The following is a 19718-nucleotide window of genomic DNA, read 5'->3' on the forward strand; positions in this document are numbered from 1 at the left end:
ATTTGGGCAATAGGGCCGCTTCCAGGAGATCAGAAATCAGGCCACGGTGTGTGATGGGCTTTCTGGTGGAGGTTAAGAAGCCCCTGTGTTTCCACAGGTTCCAAAATCATGTAAAACCCCGAATGCATACCTGTTATCGGTATAAATATTCACTGTCCTTCCCTCAGCCAATTTACAGGCCTCAGTCAAGGCAATCAGCTCCGCTGCTTGCGCTGACAGATGAGAAGGGAGTGATGACATTGACTACCTCATGGGCAGTCACTACAGCATATTCAACACAGTTCTGGCCTGTCTCCTTGCTCCTGAATGCTGACCCATCCACAAAGAATTCCATAACCGGATTTTGAAGTGGTGAATCCTGCAAATCTGGTCTGGGGCTGCAAATTTCATTTGTTACAGCAACACAATCATGTGGGTCTCCATCTCATTCTGTGGGGAGAAGGCTAGCAGGGTTAAGGACATTACATCGCTTTATTGTAATGTTAGGCACCTATTGTATTGTATCTCAGCCAATGTGCTGCCGACATGTGTGCTGACTTTTGCTCGGGAAGCAGTAAGGATGCTGCAGAAGCACTGATCATGGGATTAAAACAAGAGTCTCCAGACTTCTGCGTAGAGCCTCATTATATATGGTGGGGGACTCACAGTAACCTTGACAAAGTCGCGTGGTGGGGGACTCACAGTAACCTTGACAAAGTCGCGTGAAGATATATGATTTCCCTTTGAATGAAAAAGTGAACAAGAATTGACTATCTGGGTGTACCGGTACAGTAAAGAAGGCATTTGCTAAATCTGTAAATACAGAGAACCATTTATTGTCCGGTGGAATTTGAACTAATATAGTATATAGCCTCCCTACAGGCGGCTGCCAGCACTGCAACAAAACCATTAAAGTCTCTATTCTCTTCTGCTTGCGGGTCGGTTGATCTGATATTGATGTTTACGGCTGGCCATCTATACTTGATTTTGGTGACATCGGCAACCAGATTTCACCCCAGGAGACATCTCATCTCATGTGATGTGGGATAGAACTCGGTACAGAGCTTTGTCAGTTCTTCGGTGAACTTATTACCTCCAGTCTCGCATGGGTCAGGCAACTGCCCATAGGCACTTGCCAAATCCTTAATGGTCCATGGTTGGTGGACCAGCACTGGGCAACCTTCTAGGCCTGCAACTTCAACCATTGGTGTTTGTAAAACTACCTGGTTAGACGATAGTACACCAAACCCCTCACCGTCTTACTCATCATCCGTCGTGGGGAGATCGCGAGCAGGCCCTGGATGCCTTTCCGTCTTGGAGTGGCCGTTGTCATTTTGGGCTTCTTGCTTCAATTGGTTGCGGGTACGATTTGCTACCAGTGATCCAGCAGACCCTGAGGCGGCCGTCGCTGACTTGGAATCTTCGCCAGGTGGATCTTGTAGGGCTGTAGGTCTTGGAGGGCAGTCATCAAGGTCAGGATCTGAAACAGACTTAAGACACTGTACAACTTCAGTAGGTTATTTTCTGCGCACATCTGCATGTACGCTGGTGTTTGTATGTGCATTTGGTCTATCCTTTATTTGAGATCTCCTTTCTCTGATATCAGCCTTAGCCTTCCACATGTTATAAGCACTCCAATTCACAGGTTCTACTTTTCCCTTCCGTTTCTCCTTCTCTATCTCCTCTAACCTCGACCTCAATACTTCCAATTGCCTTTTACTAAAACCTCCCCCCCTCCGGAAAACCACATTCTAACTGCTTTACAGACTCTAGACCATAATTATTTAACATGTACTGTATTTTTGGTTGGCCATTTCAATTCCTCTGTGGACGCTCTTTTTGTTTGCTCTTGCCGGAGCCTATTTTCAGTGTTGCTGGAAAAGTGTTCAGCTTTCTCTCTCTCACGCGGTACCATTAGCTTTTTCCCTTTGACTTACTTTTTACCTCCGGAGGTCCCATCTTGCATTGAGCGCGTCTGCCTCAATGCCTTGGTTTTCGTAAACCAAGAAACCATGTACCCGGTAGGTCTTTGGCGAGTCCAACTTAGCCAGTGGTGGTTCCAAGTCTAAAACCACTTTTAAACTTGCTATCTCTCAAACACTCCAGAAACGTCAATCCTTTTCCTTGAGTTTTGCTCAAATACCATGCGAGAGTTTACTGAACCCTTTTCCTCTTAGAATGAGTCTCTATCTAGGATTACTTAAGCCACGACTCTTACCCTGAACCTATTCAGTTTTGTGACCCCGGCGCCGGGGCAATCCACAGACTCCCAGTCCTGTCACGCAAAAGGCCCAATTCAGCGCTTGAGATGAAGTGAAAGACCTTCATGGTGCTGGCGCCAGCGCCTTCTGGGAATCCTCAGAATCTCACCCAGTTGTGGGGTGCCGGGTGAGCCCCCAAGTTTAGTGTCATGTTGTTATGTAAATTAAATTGACTTGACTCAAATGCTTGCAAGAGCAAAGAAAAATTTTATTACACGCCTTTGCAAAGGGACCCTCTGCACTTGACAAAATGCCTTATGCAAGGGGTACTTGAGCATAATTCAGATACTCGTCTTATGCTGTTTCTTATCACACTCTCAATGGCAAAGACTGGGAAATCTCAAGTTGTTATTCTCTCATCCCCTGGTCTTGGACATAACAGTTCTTCAGCCTTCACTGAATTCGACTATCACAAGTTCAAGTTGAATGTTTACAAAGTTCAAACAGAGACAAGCTGGCTGCAAACCTCATCAAAGTATTGTTTACAAAACTCAGCACAGCATTACATTTTAGAAAAGCATTCTCTTTTAAATTTCAGAGTAAATGTAAAATTTGTTGATTTTCCATTACAAATTCTATTGAGTTCTTCGAGAAGGTGACAAAACAGCTGGATGAAGGCACAGTGGTTGATGTGGTGTATATGGATTTCAGTAAGACATTTGGTAAGATTACACACAGTAGGCTATTGCACAAAACACAGAGTTTTGAGATTGAAGGTGATTTAGCGGTTTGGATCAGAAATTGGATAGTTGAAAGAAGACAGAGGGTGGTAGTTGATGGGAAATGTTCATTCTGGAACTTAATTACCAGTGGTGTGCTGCAAGAATCTGTTATGCTGTTTGTCATTTTTATAAATGGTCTGGATGTGAGCAGAAAAAGATGGGTTAGTAAATTTGCAGGTAACGCTAAGGAACAGAGAGCTGTGGATAGTGCCACAGGGTGTTGTGGGTTACAGAGGGACATGGAAAAGATGGAGAGCTGGGCTAAGAAGTGGCAAATGGAATTTAATTTGGAAAAGTGTGAGGTAGTTCACTTCAGAAGAAGTAACAGGAATGCAGAGTACTAGACTAATGGTAAAACTCTTGGTAGTGTAGATGAACAGAGAGATCTTGGTGTCCAGGTATATAAATCCCTGAAAGTTGCCACCCAGGTTGATAGGGTTGTTAAGAAGGCATATGGTGTGTTGGCGTTTATTGGTAGACGGATTGAGTTTCGGAACCATGAGGTCATGCTTCAGCTGTATAAGAAACTAGTAAGGCCGTACCTGGAGTATTGCATTCAGTTCTGGTCACAGCATTATAGGAAGGATGTGGAAGCTTTAGAAAGGGTTTAGAGATTTACTACGTTGTTGCCTAGTATGGAAGGAAGGTCTTATGAGGAGCGACTGAGGGAACTGAGGCTGTTTTCATTGGAGCGAAGAAGGTTGAGAGGTGACATATTCGAGATGTATAAGATAATCAGAAGGTTAGATAGGGTGGACAGTGAGAGCCTTTTTCCTTAGATTGTGAAGGCTAACATGAGGAGACATAGCTTTAAATGGAGGGGTGATAGATTTAGGACAGGTATCAGGGTGAGTTTCTTTACTCAGAGATTAGTAGGGGCATGGAATGGCCTGCCTGCAACAGTAGTAGACTCGCCAACATTAAGGGCATTTAAATGGGCATAGGAAATATCTATGGATAATAACTGAATGGTGTAGGTTAGATGGGCATAAGATTAATTTCACAGGTCGGCGCAATATCGAGGGCCAAAGGGTCTGTACTGCGCTCTAACATTCGGTGTTCTTGAAGTGTTGTTGCAGTTGCATTCACCCAACTAGAAGGCAGTCTGCCCTTGATACCCACTGACTCTATTTTTTCTCGGGATTTTTGATGCCCTACTCATAGAACATAGAACAGTACAACACAGGAAGTGGCTCTTTGCCCTATGATGTTGTGCGGAACATAATATCAAATGAAACTAATCTCTTCAGCCTGCCCTTGGTTCATATCTTTCCATTCCTTGCATATTCAGATGTTTATCTAAAAGTCCCTTAAATGCCCTTATCGTATCTGCCCCAACCACCACCTCTGGCAAAGAGTTCCAGACTCCTACCATTCTCTGTGTAAAAAAAACTTGCTCATCACATCTCCTTTGAACTTTCTCCCTCTCACCTTAAATGCACACTCCATAGTATTAGATATTTCACCTCTGGGGGAAAAGGTTTTGACGGTCAACCATGTCTATATATCACATAAGTTTATACACTTCTTGCAAGTCTCCCCTTAAGCCTCTGCCGCTGAAGAGAAAATAACATGGGTTTTGCTAGCATCTCCTTATAGTTCATACCCTCTAATCCAGGCAGCATCCTGGTAAACATCTTCTGCACCCTCTCCAAAGTTTCAATATCCTTCCTGTAATGTGGGGGACCAGAACTGAACACAATACACCAAGTGTGACCTAACCAAAGTCTCATAAAGCTGCAGCATGAAATCCTGACTCTTGTACTCCATTCCTCGACCAGAAAAGGCAAGCATGCTGTATGCCTTCTTTACCAACCTATCTACCTGCACGGCCACTTTCAGGGACATAAGTACTTGAACCCCAAGATCCTTCTGTACAATAATGTTGTTCAGAGTCCCATCATTAACTGTATACATTCCCTTAACATTTGATCTTCCAAAGTACAATACCTCATACTTACTCAGATTAAACTCCATCTACCATTTCTCCACCCATATCTGCCATGGGATGTCAGATTAATGTCAAAGAAAGTCAATCTTATCTCATTTCAGGTACCCAGCACTTTTGACAATATTGAGACCAGGGTTGTAATAATATCAGGAGTGGAATGAGTCTGATAGAACGTAAATGGAGAGTCACTAAGCAGAGTATTGCTTGATAGCGCAGCCAATGACATCTCCTATTACTTTGATAACAATTGACAGTAGCTGATAGGGTGACATTGTCCAGGTTGGATATGTTCTCCTTTGTGTACAGTATATACATGGATAATTTTCCAAACTGCCAGGAAGATTCCAATGTTGTATCTACACAGTAATAACATGGCTAGAAGTGCAGCTAATTCTGGAGCACAGTTCTTCAGTACTGTTGTCAGAATATGTCAGGACCCAAAGCCTCATTATCCAGTGTCAATGGACATTTCTTGATATTATGCTGTGTGGAATCATAACTGGTTGCATGTTTTTATGCACAGGGTGAGTGATATGTGCAAGCCATGTCCTTCCACAATCCCTGCATATTGATTGTAGCTTCAGTGCTGTCTACATTAAATGCAATGCCTCAACTGCAGTAATCACCATCTCTGCTCAAGGATCCCTGACATCTGAGGCTATCTCCAGTCAAGGAGTCAGATGCTTATGACAGATGAGCAATACTCGTCATTATAACTTCAAATGACCAAAAGGATGAAAGAAGAGATTGCTCATCTCTCACTTCACAGCTACAAAGAGACTAGACCAGACATTTCAGAAATATTGGTGAAAGTATATTTACAAATGTGCAGGATTATTTACAATGAAGTGTCATTCACATCATCAGTGAGTCCTCAGTAAGACATTTTCCATTTCTTCCTCTGCTTCCCACTACATCTAGCTGTGGGCCTGACATCTGCAGTGAGAGTGGAGGAAGCCTGCTCTGTTGTTGAGCCTGTTTGCCAGGAAGACTTTATAGCCATTTTAGCTAGACATGGCACGGTGGGGTGGCACGGTGGCTCAGTGGTTAGCACTGCTGCCTCACAGCACCAGGATCCCAGCCTTGGGTGACTGTGTGGATTTTGCGCGTTCTCCCCGTGTCTGCGTGGGTTTCCTCTGGGTGCTGCGGTTTCCTCCCACAGTCCAAAGATGTGCAGGTCAGGTGGATTGCCATGCTAAATTGCCCATAGTGTTAGGTGCGTTAGTCAGAGGGAAATGGGTCTGGTTGGGTTACTCTTCGGAGGGTCGGTGTGGACTGGTTGGGCCGAAGGACCTGTTTCCATATTGTAGGGAATCTAATCTAATCTAATCTAGACAGCCCAGTCTCACTGGTGTCCTACCCAGATGCAGGGCCTTCTGTAGGCTTTATCATCATAAGCAGAGGGACTTGGAGGGGTGGGCATCTCAGGAGTGTTCAGAGAAGAAGCTTCTGGGCATCCCAATTTGTGGCTCTTCTTTGATATGGGTGCTTGCTGGCACCGTTCTATTTCAGAGAAAAAGGAACACTTGGTCTGTGTGCTATGCATCTACGGCTACAAGAACAGAATGCAATTCTTGCAGATACTGAGTGTGGTGGACCTCAGTCTTCATTACTGGCTAAACCGCTCCACAGAGACATCCATTGGAACCATGTACATTGGAACCAGCATGATGCTAATAACGTTGATGGACCTCTCTATCATTCGGTCTAGCTTACTGACTGTGTCTTACAAACTTGCCTATTCTTATGCCTCTGTGCATTTTGATGAGGTCAAAGAGAGTATCATCTGCTTGGGGCTGAGCATGAACCTGGTCTCTGCCTGTTCCTACAGTGTTAGAAACCTGGGGTGTTTCTTCCTCAACCAGCTGTGGACGCGTGTCAATGATAGACTCATCAGTCGTTACTCCCAAATCTAACCTGTAGAGAGAACAACCAGAGGTGAATGTCTCTGAGTTAATGGCAGTTGCTTTTTTCTCAGAGGTAGCACTAAATGGAAGGTCTCCTACACTGGTGTCTTCTGAGCAGGTATTTGCTGAGTGCTGATAGTGCCTGAATAAAACAATTGTGGGGACTAGTGGTGTAAACTTTTACAGGTTAAATGTCAGGTCTCTGTGTCCACATGAGCAGTTGCCTTCTTCACCAGTAATTTTTTCTTCAAATGGGGTGAGGAGCCTCATGTCTGCCACTCTCAACCTGGCTGAGATATATTTTCCTGCAAGGACAAAATGAGAGGGGCTGAGTATGATGAATGTGGATGGGAAAGGTGCTTGTAGTGATACACAAGCAGGAAAGGTTGTAAGATGGTCCCATTGAGTGAGTTGGAAATGCAGAGGGCAGGAAGGATTAATTATTTGGGAGGGTGAGATGGATGAGAGTCATTGAATGGACATGTTGCATGAAATAGTGAAGGTTGTGATCCATAAAGTTTGGTGACGGGTATGTGCAGGGGCAGAGTTAGAATAAAGAATGAGTAGAGCTGATTCTGGGTGAAAAGTGCCAGATTATCAGATCGACCATGACTACTGAATGGCAGGGGAGGCTCAATGGGTTGACCCCTTTTGTCTTATAGTGACAGTTATCCTTGTGCAGTGCAGGAGGTCACTAACCTTCTCCTGACACTGCTGTTTGACCTGAACACTACATTGGCCTGAACTGCTATCTCTATCCAGGTTGGTTGCATGTGATGGCATGGCTTCCTTTGTCGGACAGCAGGAAGAAGCACTGACCTTCTCTTGATCACTCCATCCACCGGTGCCTTCCCTCTGAAACATTTACTGGGTTACAACTGAGGAACAGATTTGCCCTTCACACTGGTGAAGGGCAAATCCAACCTTGTAGCATCTGAAGTGCTGTGGAGCTGGGGTTCAAATACAGTGCCAGTAACATGAATGCCACAAAGCCCCAGCAGCAGTGAGCATTTCTGCCACTCTTTCCACACAGTTCCATGAGCTGGGTACCATAGAGGTCAGTTGCCTAATTAATGAATTGGAAAGCATGACCTAAGCCATGGAGGACTGTTTGAATTAAATCTCACTTAGAAAAGCTGCCAAAAAATGTTCAAGCTCTCGTTTTGAGGTATGCCTGGTACTGCTCCCAGTCCTGAAGAAGGGTTACACCTGAAACATTGACTTCTCCACCACCTGATGCTGCCTGGTTTCCAACCTCCTGACTGTGCTCTTTATGGAACCAGGTTGCTCTCCTGGTTTTATGGCAATGGCAAAGTAGGGGGTGTGCCCGGCCATCAAGCTGCAGATGACTCTGTTTCTGCTGATAGCCCTGCTGCAGTTATGATGGTCCAAAGTGTCTCATGGATGTTCAGTCTTGAGCTGGAGTTCAAAATCAATCCCATTTAGTCCAGTGGTAATGTCACACAGCACAACAGAGGTTATCCTCAATGTAAGTTAGGAATTTGGCTTCAAAATGAAAGTTCTAGGAGAAAGTGAGGACTGCAGATGCTGGAGATCAGAGCTGAAAATGTCTTGCTGGAAAAGTGCAGCAGGTCAGGCAGCATCCAAGGAGGACGAGCAGGAGCAGGAGCAGAAGATTCCTGAAGAAGGGCTCATGCCCGAAACATCGATTCTTCTGCTCCTTCGATGCTGCCTGGCCTGCTGCGCTTTTCCAGCAACACATTTTTAGTTCAAAAGGAATGTGCTTTGTTTATTTTATATCAATACTATTAGACACAGAAAGATGTCTGTGTGACAAGTACGTCAGTGAGGACACAACTAATTCATTCATTTCCCTTTTTGTTTTGTTTCTCACCACTAGCCTGGTCTGGTTACTGGGCTCTTTAGGACAAAATCAACTCAGTCAGTATTGCTGCTGCTGAGCCACTCTTGGTGACAGAATTGATGTTCCCTCATCCAGAGTACATGTTGTTCCCTCACCACCCCCAGTGGCTCTTCATGTGTTGTTCAACATGGAAGAGCAGAGTCATCTGCCGAGGGAGGACTGTATATGATAATTAGAAGGAGATTTCTTGGCCTTTTCTAGCTTAATGCCATTAGACGTCATAAGCCCTGGAGTCAATGTTGACGAACACTGTGTTGCCATATCTGCTGGGCTTGTTCTGCTGATGGGGCAGGGCATACCGAGGGACGGCATTGGTGATTTTTGGGATATTATCTGCAAGGTATGATTCTATGTGTTTGACTATGTTGGATATTGTCAGAAAGGAAGTTAAAGTGCAGCGTTTGTGTGTCAGAGAAAAAGGACAAAGGAGCCTCTGTTAAAGAAGGCTTTAACAGAGAAAAGCCTTCCTGTACAGCTGAGAAGGATGTTTTGGAATCCGCCATTGTTTATTTCGCTTCTAATGGTGAATCCCGCTGTCCTGATCAGCCTCACACATTCTGACCTCCAAAAATGAAAGGGGTTTCAAAACTCTGTTACTCATGTTCTGGATTTCATTCGCCTATTTCCCCTGTGCTCACTGAGCTGTATGGGGCAGTTCCTTAAGCAATGTCTTGACTTTAAGATTCCCATTCTGGATCAGTGGTGCTGGAAGAGCACAACAATTCAGGCAGCATCCAACGAGCAGCAGAATCGATGTTTCGGGCAAAAGCCCTTCATCAGGAATAAAGGCAGAGAACCTGAAGCGTGGAGAGATAAGCTAGGGGAGAGTGGGGGTGGGGAGAGAGTAGCATAGAGTACAATGGGTGAGTGGGGGAGGAGATGAAGGTGATAGGTCAGGGAGGAGAGGGTGGAGTGGATAGGTGGAAAAGGAGCTAGGCAGGTGCTTCAGGCTCTCTGCCTTTATTCCTGATGAAGGGCTTTTGCCTGAAACGTCGATTTCGCTGCTCATTGGATGCTGCCTGAACTGTTGTGCTCTTCCAGCACCAAAGATCCAGAATCTGGTTTCCAGCATCTGCAGTTATTGTTTTTACCTTTAAGATTCCCATCCTGAGTAACAACCAGGTGAGAGAACAATGATTTTAGGGACTCATGATATAAATCATGAAGAAGCTAAGGTTCTTTAAGTGCTTAAATGAGTTGCCTGATTACATATTTTTGTACAACAATTGATTGCTTTAGAGTGAGAGCAGAGCTATTGAGTCAAGTTATGGACTCCACTGACAAAATTGTTGATCCTGAAAAGATCACCTTAGTTGCAATTACTGTACATTCTAAGAAATGTAAAGATCTATAAGTTAACTCATTCGATTTAGAACTGGATTCATGTTTACATCACTCTGAGATATGTAAGATGAACAACAGCACAAATAAAATAGAGCCTGGGTAATTGGGATTTCACTAGGTTAGGGCAGAAGGTCATGGATTAGATTGTTGGGATTGTAACATTATAGAATGTTAGCACATAGGAATACACCTAAAATCTCTGCTTTACCACAATTATATTAATATTCTTCAGAGAAAACGTGGAATTGTACATTATATTATGTGTAAATTCAGTTGAAATTTAAAACCTTAGTATTTAATATCTTGTTAACTGCTTTTAAGAAGGGCACAGATCAAGCTAAATCAGACGCTTCCAGCAAAGGACAATAATTGTGATAAGAAAATCTGAATACAACAAATTCAATGTTGATTCCATTTAGGGATAAATTATTGCAACTACAAGCTTGGTCAGCAGAAATTCCCTCCTTTTAGATAACTTCTAATTAGATTTGATGCCAAATAATCTATTTGCTAATGGAATAAGTTCATAGATACTTTCAGAATTCATAGGTGTGGGCCATACAGATAATTGATGAAACGATGATGAGAAAATATCAGAGATATTTTACTAAAGTGTTTTTACCTAGCCAAAATTTACGTCCTGTTCAGTTCTGACAAACGTAACATGTGTAAATGGTTTACCTTCACTTGAACTGAATCAGGAGGTTCAGACTTTGGAACTTTGAGAATTAGGTTATTTCTGATAGTTTAGTCCTTCCCTACGCTTCAGTTACTGCCACCTTTCAAACTGATGGAGTCAATCTCATGGTTTTCAATTGATTTCATTGTACTCGTTTAACAAGGATAGACAATGGAACCTTTTCCGTTTCTGAAAAGATAAAAAATGAGTCGGAAAGTGGTCCTAAACTACCTTTACCTTGTGATATAAAATACTTTGGCCCAGGTTTTGCAGTGAGTGGCAAAGAATGGCAGTCCTTCACTCAACTCACACCTGTCATTGACTTTCCCCATATAGGCCATGATCTATTCGAATAGAATGAGCGACAGAGCATCTCCTTCTTGAGAACTGCAGGACTGAACTTAAATCTGGAACAAAGAGTCATCATTTGTAGGGTTGGGGGTTAAAAACCATTGAACTTACCACAATGTTAGCAAGGTAGCTCCAACCCAGAAAGTCCACCGTGAGTGCATAGGTATCAAACATATTTAGGAAGGCAAGTAGAATGTTTGTCATTATAAAAAGTGATTAGAATACATGAATAAGAAATATTTTGCTGCAATTGTACAAGGTGTTCCTGAGAACATTCTCAGGATACTATGTCCTCAAAGTTTTTTAAAAATAAATTTGCTCATGGAATATGGACATTCTTGATTTGGCCAGCATTTATTGCCCATTCATATCTACTCAAGTATAGTGGTGAGTTGCCTTCTTTAGGCATAGCAGTCCATGTGACACAGCTAAATTCACTGTGCAGTTAGGGAAGGTGCTGCAGGATTTTGACCCAATGACAGTAGAGCTACTGTAACAGAGTGACAAGTCAGGGTTAAATAGGATTAGGGGATCTTATAGGTGGTGGTCCCATGTCTTTGTTCTTCTTGGTGGAGGAGATAGTGTGTACTGAAGCAGCTGTTAAACGAGACTTGGTGAATTTTTATCGTGCTTCTTGTAGATGGTTCACATGTTATGTGGCTATGAGGAATTGATGTGCTGGAATTGACTGGAGAAGGCAGAGCGGCAGAGTAAACTGATGCAAACAACATGATGAACTTCTTCCTCCTGATGAGAGGCAACAGTATTGTTCATCAGCTCGTAACACATTCAAATGGTGACTTTGACACTAGACATAGCCCTTCTCCACTGGAAATGCATTTGACAAATTGCTTCTCTTGCATCCCAAATCTAAGCATACTTCAGGTAACATGTTTGGAATGTTCCTTCAAATGTTAGAGCTGAGATCACACATATCAAAACCATCACTTGGGATTAGATTTGAAATCCAGAGGTAAAAGTATAATGAGGTGTCTGACCTGCAAAAGCACTGACAGTTGCACTGCACTTACTTTTTTAAAAAATTGTTTATTCATTTGTGGCATGTGAGTGTTGCTGGCTGGCCACCATTCATTGCCTGTCCCTAGTTGCACTTAAGTGAGTTGCCTTCTTGGACCACTGCAGCCCACCTGCTATGGGTTGACCCACAATGCCCTTAGGAAGTGAATTCTAGGATTTTGACCCAATGACAGTGAAGGAATAGTGATAAATGTTCAGGTCAGGATGAACATAGAACATAGAAGAATACAGCGCAGTACAGGCCCTTCGGCCCTCGATGTTGTGCCGATCCAAGCCCACCTAACCTACACTAGCCCACTATCCTCCATATGCCTATCCAATGCCCGCTTAAATGCCCATAATGAGGGAGAGTCCACCACTGCTACTGGCAGGGCATTCCATGAACTCACGACTCACTGAGTAAAGAACCTACCCCTAACATCTGTCCTAAACCTACCACCCCTTAATTTAAAGCTATGCCCCCTTGTAACTTTTCATGCGGGTTATGATTGAATGTGTAGGCCCCCTCTGGAAAACTAAAATTTGGAACCAGTACTTGCTAACCATAATGGATGTGTCTACCAGATTTCTGGAGGCAATTCCATTACAGAATATAAATGCGAAAAAGGTGGTAGAGGAGTTAGTATCTTTTTTCATGTGGTGTGGGCTACCCAGAGAGATTAGGCCAGACCAAGGGTCAAATCTTATGCTTGGCTGTTTAATGAAATCATGCTTAGCTTAGGCATGTCGCACTTTTAATCGCGTGCGTACAATCCTGAATCCCAGGGAGCTTTGGAAAGATGGCATCAGACCCTGAGGATTACTCAAATGATTGGGATAAAGGTATCCCATTCGTATTGTTTGCCATTAGAGATGCCCCAAATGAATTGACTCAGTTTGCTCCCTTTGAGTTAATATTTGGACATGAAGTGCGAGGTCCTTTGAAATTATTTAAAGAAAACATTACAGGACCGAAATTGGAGATCTTACACTTGGATTATGTATCTGAGGTGAGGGAGACATTAAATCAGGTAAGAGAGTGAACTAAACTGCAGCAGAAGAGGGTGCAGCATAGAATGAAGCAGGTGGCAAATAAAATTTTGAAAACTCAGACATTTTCCCATGGAGATGATATGTTAGTTGTGTACCAGCAGTAGATAAAGATGCCGGAGAGGAAAAATCTATATTGGGTATGTCGTAAAAGACGTTGAAACTTTAGGGTAATAGACAGGAAACTGGAGAAGCAGGTTTTAGTTACTGCCACACAGAGAGGAATCAAATCCAGATGTCATGGAGTTTGATGTGTCTCAAAATATGTTAAATAATGAGCAAGTCTTTGAGGAGTGGCATTGATTAGTGAACTGTCTATCTCAGGAGCAAAGAGCCCAGTTTGTTGCAGCAGTATGAGGACGTATGCAGGAATGGGGAGGACTAATATTGTTGGGCATGAGGTGAAAGAAGGGAATGTTGTTCCAATAAAACAACACCAATTCAGACTTAATCCTTTCAAAGCCACACAGGTCTAGGAGCAAGTGAACAAAGATGTCATCAAACCCGAATCAGAGGGATTAAAGATAGCCGCTCGTCTTAGTTTGCAAACCTGACTGGACTCAATGATTTTGTGTGGACTATCAGAAAATCTATGCTGTAACAAAATTGGACTCATACCCAATACCACAATTGGAGGGCTGTAACGAGAACATTGAACAAGCCAGTTACATCACAACATTTGACTTACTGCATGGAAATTGGCAGGTACCTTTATTAGAAAGAGCAAAAGAAGTTTCCATGTTTGTCACCTCAAATGGGCTATATCAATTCAAAGCGATGCCTTTTGGAATGAAGAACACACCAGCCACATTCCAAAGTCTCATGAACAGAGTTGTGGCTGGATGAAAGTAAACTGTGCTGTTTAGCTGGATGATGTAGCGATCGTTAGTGAGTCATGGAAAGATCGCGTAGTACAACAAGCAGAGCTTTTTGAACGATTACGAGAAGCAAAACAGGTAATAAACTTAAAGAAAACAGAATTCGCGAAGGCAGAGGTGACATTCTTGGGACATAACATGGGTCATGGAAGGCTGACCCCAAGGAATATGAAGATGAAAGCCATTGAGGAATTTCCACAACCATCCTCAAAGAAAAAGGTGCTTCGATTTTTGGGGCAAAGCGGATTTTACCGGATGTGTGTTCCAATCTACAGCAGCATGGTGGCACCGCTAACAGATTTACTAATGAACACAAATTTTTGGTGGCGGGAACAATGCCAGGAGGCATTTGACAATTTAAAAGTAGTATTAACCACGGCACCAGTTTTAGCTACACCAAATTTTTTAAAACCCTTCAAAGTTGCATTTGATGCTAGCGATATAAGAGTTGGAGCTGTACTGCTACAGGAAGTCGATGATGGAATTGAATGGCCAGTTAGATAGGGTTTTCCCTAATCCTACCATCTAAGGACTTTTCATGTCCCCTCCTTGCTGCTCTTAGCTCTCTCTTCAGGTCCTTCCTGGCTACCTTATAACTCTCAATCTCCCCAATTGAACCTTCACGCCTCATCTTTACATAGGCTGCCCTCTTCCATTTAACAAGGGATTCCAATTCCTTATTAAACCACGGCTCCCTCACACGACCCTTTTTCTCCCTGCCTGACGGGCACATACTTATCAAGGACACTCAATAGTTGCTCCTTGAACAAGCTCCACATATCAATTACACCCTTGCCTTGAAGCTTACATTTCCAGGCCACACATCCTAAATCATGCCTCACAGCATCATAATTTCCCTGCCCCCATCTATGATGAGTGGTTTGGAGGTGGTTGTGTTCCCATGTATGTGCTGCCATTATCCATCTAGATGGAGGCAGCTGTGGGTTTGGAAGGTGCTGTCTGAGGATCTTTGGTAAATTTTTGCAGTGCCTTTTGTAGATAGTACCTATTGCTGCTACTGAGGATTAGTGGTGGAGGAAGTGGATGCTTGTGGATGTAATGTCAATCAAAGAGGCTGCTTTGTCCTGGATGTCCTATCAAGCTTTGTAAGTATTGTTGGGTCCACACTCTTCCAGGCAAGTGGGGACTATTCCATCACACTTCTGACTTGTGCTTTGTAGATGGTGGACATGCTTTTAGGAGTCAGGAAGCGATTACTCGCTGCAGTATTCCTACCCTTTGAGCTGCTATTGTAGCCACTGTGTTTACGTAGTGAGTCCAGTTGAGTTTCTGGTCAATAATAACCCCCAGGATGTTGATAGTGGGGGACTTAGTGATGGTGACACATTGAATATCAAGGGGCAGTGGTTAAATTGTCTGCTATTAGTGATTGTCATAGCCTGGCATTTGTGTGGTGTGAATATTGCGTGCCACTTGTCAGCCCAAGCCTGGATATTGTCCAGATCTTGCTATTTGAGCATGGACTGCTTCAGTGCCTGAAAAGTCGTGAATGGTGCTAAACATTGTGCAATCATCAGCAAGCAGCCCCCTTTCTGACCTTCTAATGGAGGGAAGGTCATTGATGAAGCTGCTGAAGATGGTTGGGCTGAGGATACTAACTTGAGGAACTCCTGCAGAGATATCCTTGAGCTGGGATGACTGACCTCCAACAGCCACAGCCATCATCTTCTGTGTCAGGTATAGTGATATTTATGAAATTGCCATCTTAGAGATCCCGTCCTCCAATACTTTATGGAATTGTAAATTAGAATAATTAATTTGGTGCTAAGGCATGTACATAGTGTGAAATAAAAAAGAAAAGAGGTAGGATTAATGAGGGTGCGAGGTGAGGATGCATCATAAAAGAGACAGACAGTAAATACTAAATAAATTATATTAAATATTTTCTCATCATCAGAATTCCAACAACTATTGTAAAGTGAAGAAATGAAACTAGACACTTATAAATGTTCAATGCCTGTAGCTGACAAAAATAAACCAGGGATAATAAGCATTACCGCTATTTGGCAGTAATGTGGGGGTTTTTAAACAAATATAAACACATATAAACAGGGAATAACATTGCTCGCTCTGGGCTTTGCTTGTCACTAGTTCATTGGCTGCATGGGTGTACTTTCTGGTGGTGGAATATTAAAAAAGTTATTCTCACTTGGTGTTTAAACAAAAAAGAAAAAAAATATAAATAGGGATTTGGAATCTGATCAGTTCAGTGGACTGACTTAGAACTAGCTGGTCACATAGCTAGTTTGTCACTATGGGTTTTTGGTTTTGTTTTTATTTGTTTGTAGGGAACTGGCTCTTGAGCTGACTGGCCACAGCCAGTGCACCAGGGGCGCCTGCCTCTTGAGCTGGCTGGCCAGAGTCAGTGTACTCTGGGTGCCTGCCTCTTCAACCGGCTGGCCACAGCTAGTAGTATGGTGGAGCCTTTTTTTTTTGATGGACCTTTTCTTTCCCTTTTTGGGGGAACTGACTTAAAGCTGATTGGCTACAGCCAGTGGCACTGCTGCTGTTATTCCTTTTCCTTTGGAAACTGGCTTTTCAGCTGGCTAGTTGCAACCAGCATTACTGTTATTTTGGAGAAGATATGGGAGTGGAAGAGGCAATTCGGTGGTGGGACTTATTCTTTGTTCCACAGTCAGCTGTTTCAACTGAACTTCTTACCTGCCCTGCCTCGGTTCTTGTGTATGGGCTGAACCTCCTGTGGTGGGTCCGATCGCATTGAGTAAGCCAATTTGTTGTATGGGGGCTAGGCCTCTGGGAGTGGATTGTGACGGTATGAGTTGATTGGACCTCTTGGGGGAGCTAAGCCTTCATGTGCAGTGTGTGCGCCCTGACGACAGGAGGTGGGCCTGCCATTGGGAGTGAACTCTGATGTCGGAGGCAGGCTCTGGTTTGGGAAGTGGATTCTGAGTCAAATGGCGAACTCTGGGAGTGGCCCTGTGTTGGGGGCGGCCCCGATTTGTGAGCGGACTCTATCATCACTATGATCCGAAGTGAAAAGTCGTGCTGACATGTGATGCCTCCCTGTACAGTATCCACAGTGTTGGCTCACCGCTCGCCCAATGGAGAGGCACGCCCTATATCATATACTTCCCAGACTTTGGTTGATGCTGAATGCAAATATGCCCAGATGGAGAAAGAAGGTTTGGTCATCATTTTTGATGTGAAGAAGTTCTACCAGTACTTTTACAGATGGTAATTTGTCATAAGGACAGATCATAAACCCATGCTAGGGTTACCGAAGGAAGAAAATGTGGTGCCACCCACAGCTTCCGATAGAAATCAATAATGGGCCCTTATTCTCAGTAAGTACAAGTAAAAGCTGGAATACAGTCCAGGAAGTCAAGTGGCTCAAGCAGATATCTGGAGTCACCTCCCACTGGCAGATGCTCCACCAGTGGTGCCTCTCTAGGAAGAGTTTTAAACTTCCGTGGACACTCTTCTAGTAGCCGCTGACAATACCTGACTGTGACACAAAAAAGATCCTGTCCTGGCAAAATTAAAAGAGCTGATGGAAATGGGGGAGGCAGAAGGGCCATTGTAACCAGGACTGAAAACTTTCTGGACCCAGCGAGACCAGACCACTGTAGAGGATGGCATATTACTTTGGGGAGCAACAATGATTGCCCCAAGTAAAGGTCTTCACCAGATACAAGCCGAACTCCAACACGGTCACCCAGGAGTTTCCAAGACGAAGATGATAGCAAGAAGCTATGTCTGGGTGGCCAGGGCCAATATTGCTGCATTGGTGGGGTTGGATTTAAGATCCAAGAAATTGCCACCAGCGGTCGCCCCACATTCATGGGAACGGTCAGGTAAACTGTGGACTTGGTTGCATGTCGACTATGTACTCCTTTCATGGGTTCAACGTTCCTGGTCACTGTGGATGCCCATTCAAAGTGGTTGGATGTACATAAAGTCATTTTGGCAAACTCAGGGATGACAGTTGAGAAGCTGTGAGAATCATATGTGGTATACAAACTCCAGGAAGTATTGATCACAGACAATGGAATGTCATTTACCTGCAGGAAATTTGAGTATTTCCTGAAGTTGAATCACATTTGGTAGACTAGCTCAGTGGTTAGCACTGCTGCCTCACAGCGCCAAGGACCCAGTTCCATTCCACCCTTAGGTGACTGTCTGTCTGGAGTTTGCACATCCTCCGTGTCTATGTGGGCTTCTGCTGAGTACTCCAGTTTCCTCCCACAGTCCAAAGATGTGCAGGTTAAGTGGATTGGCCACACGAAATTACCCTTCGTGTTCAGGGATGTTTAGGTTAGGTGCATTAGCCACAGGAAAGGATAGGGAATGGGTCTGAGTGGGGTCCTCTTTCAGAGGGTCAATGTGGACTTGTTGGACAGAGTGGCCTGTTTCCACACAATACGAATATTATGGATAAGGACAGCTCCATACCATTCATCATCCAATGGTGTGGCAAAAAGAGCGGTCTAAACATTGCAAAGTTAAAAATCACACAACACCAGGTTATAGTCCAACAGGTTTATTTGGAAGCACTAGCTTTCAGAACGCTGCTCCTTCATCGGATAAGGGGTGGTGGGGGGCTAAGGAGGGCTAGTGAACCGGCAGCAGGAACACCAATGCTAGCCACAAGTCTCCTCTAAGCAAGAGTTGGAGGTGCTGATATTGGATAGGGGTGAACAAAATAAAAAAATCACACAGCATCAGGTTATAGGCCAACAGGTTTATTTGAAAACACTAGTTATCGAGGCGCTGCCTGCACCTGAAGAGGCAGCACCTCAAAAGCTGTTGCTTCCAAATAAACCTGTTGGACTATAACCTGGTATTGTGTGATTTTTAATTTTGTCCTCTAAGCAAGACAGACAATTTAATTCAGGGGACAAAATTTGGTGCTGAAACCATGGAAATAGCCCTGTACTGTATGAGGAGAGGTCAGTCCCATGCTTTATAATGTTTTGGCAGTCCTAAACAAACATATGAATCACTTCAAAGCTGTTACTTCACAAATGAGACAGAAGCAAAACATACCTGGCCCCTCAGAAAAGCAAGAAGGCTTGTCAAAAAGCATAGGTTCTCTCTCTCCATCCAGACGCAAGAGATGGACTACTGTCTGGTACACCCTGTCCGTGTCAGAGTCAGACCTGGGACAAAAATGTCACAGAGAAAGCTACAAAAGAAAGACCAGGCCTACACCCTCAGACTTAGAAGGGAGAACGGATGCAGTGATTGGAGCCAGGTTGATCTTGTTGACTACAGGTTCCTTGATTGGGATGTTAACCCAGGCCAATCAGAAAGCGCTGGCTGAGCAAAGGATTTAGAATCTCTTCGGTTCAGGGCACAGACTCTAAGCTGGGTGGCTACACTAGTGAGTTGACAGGACCAGGGTCTCTGTACCATTATTTCAGTGGGTAGTTCCTGAACTTAACTTCAGTGTATGAGCCCTGGAGAAAGTGAGGACTGCAGATGCTGGAGATCAGAGCTGAAAATGTGTTTCTGGAAAAGCGCAGCAGGTCAGGCAGCATCCAAGGAACAGGAGAATTGACGTTTTGGGTATAAGCCCTTCTTCAGGAATGAGGAAAGTGTGCCCAGCAGGCTAAGATAAAAGGTAGGGAGGAGGGACTTGGGGGAGGGGCGTTGGAAATGCGATAGGTGGAAGGAGGTCAAGGTGAGGGTGATAGGCCGGAGTGGGGTGGG

General features: G+C 43.9%; 1 long non-coding RNA gene across 2 annotated transcripts in view; it reads right to left on the bottom strand.

Moving 5' to 3' along the window:
- Positions 1-762: 762 nt before the first annotated feature.
- The window catches only part of LOC122562113, a 43539-nt gene continuing 24583 nt past the window's right edge, over positions 763-19718 (bottom strand). The window contains exon 4 of one of the 2 annotated variants that reach the window (XR_006315225.1): positions 763-1459. This is a non-coding gene — a long non-coding RNA (uncharacterized LOC122562113). Of the gene's footprint in view, positions 1470-19718 lie in introns of both variants that reach the window. The other variant, XR_006315224.1, reaches the window with a different exon arrangement.

The sequence above is a fragment of the Chiloscyllium plagiosum genome, chromosome 2 (genome assembly GCF_004010195.1).
Source record: "Chiloscyllium plagiosum isolate BGI_BamShark_2017 chromosome 2, ASM401019v2, whole genome shotgun sequence".
NCBI classification, from domain to species: Eukaryota; Metazoa; Chordata; class Chondrichthyes; order Orectolobiformes; family Hemiscylliidae; genus Chiloscyllium; species Chiloscyllium plagiosum.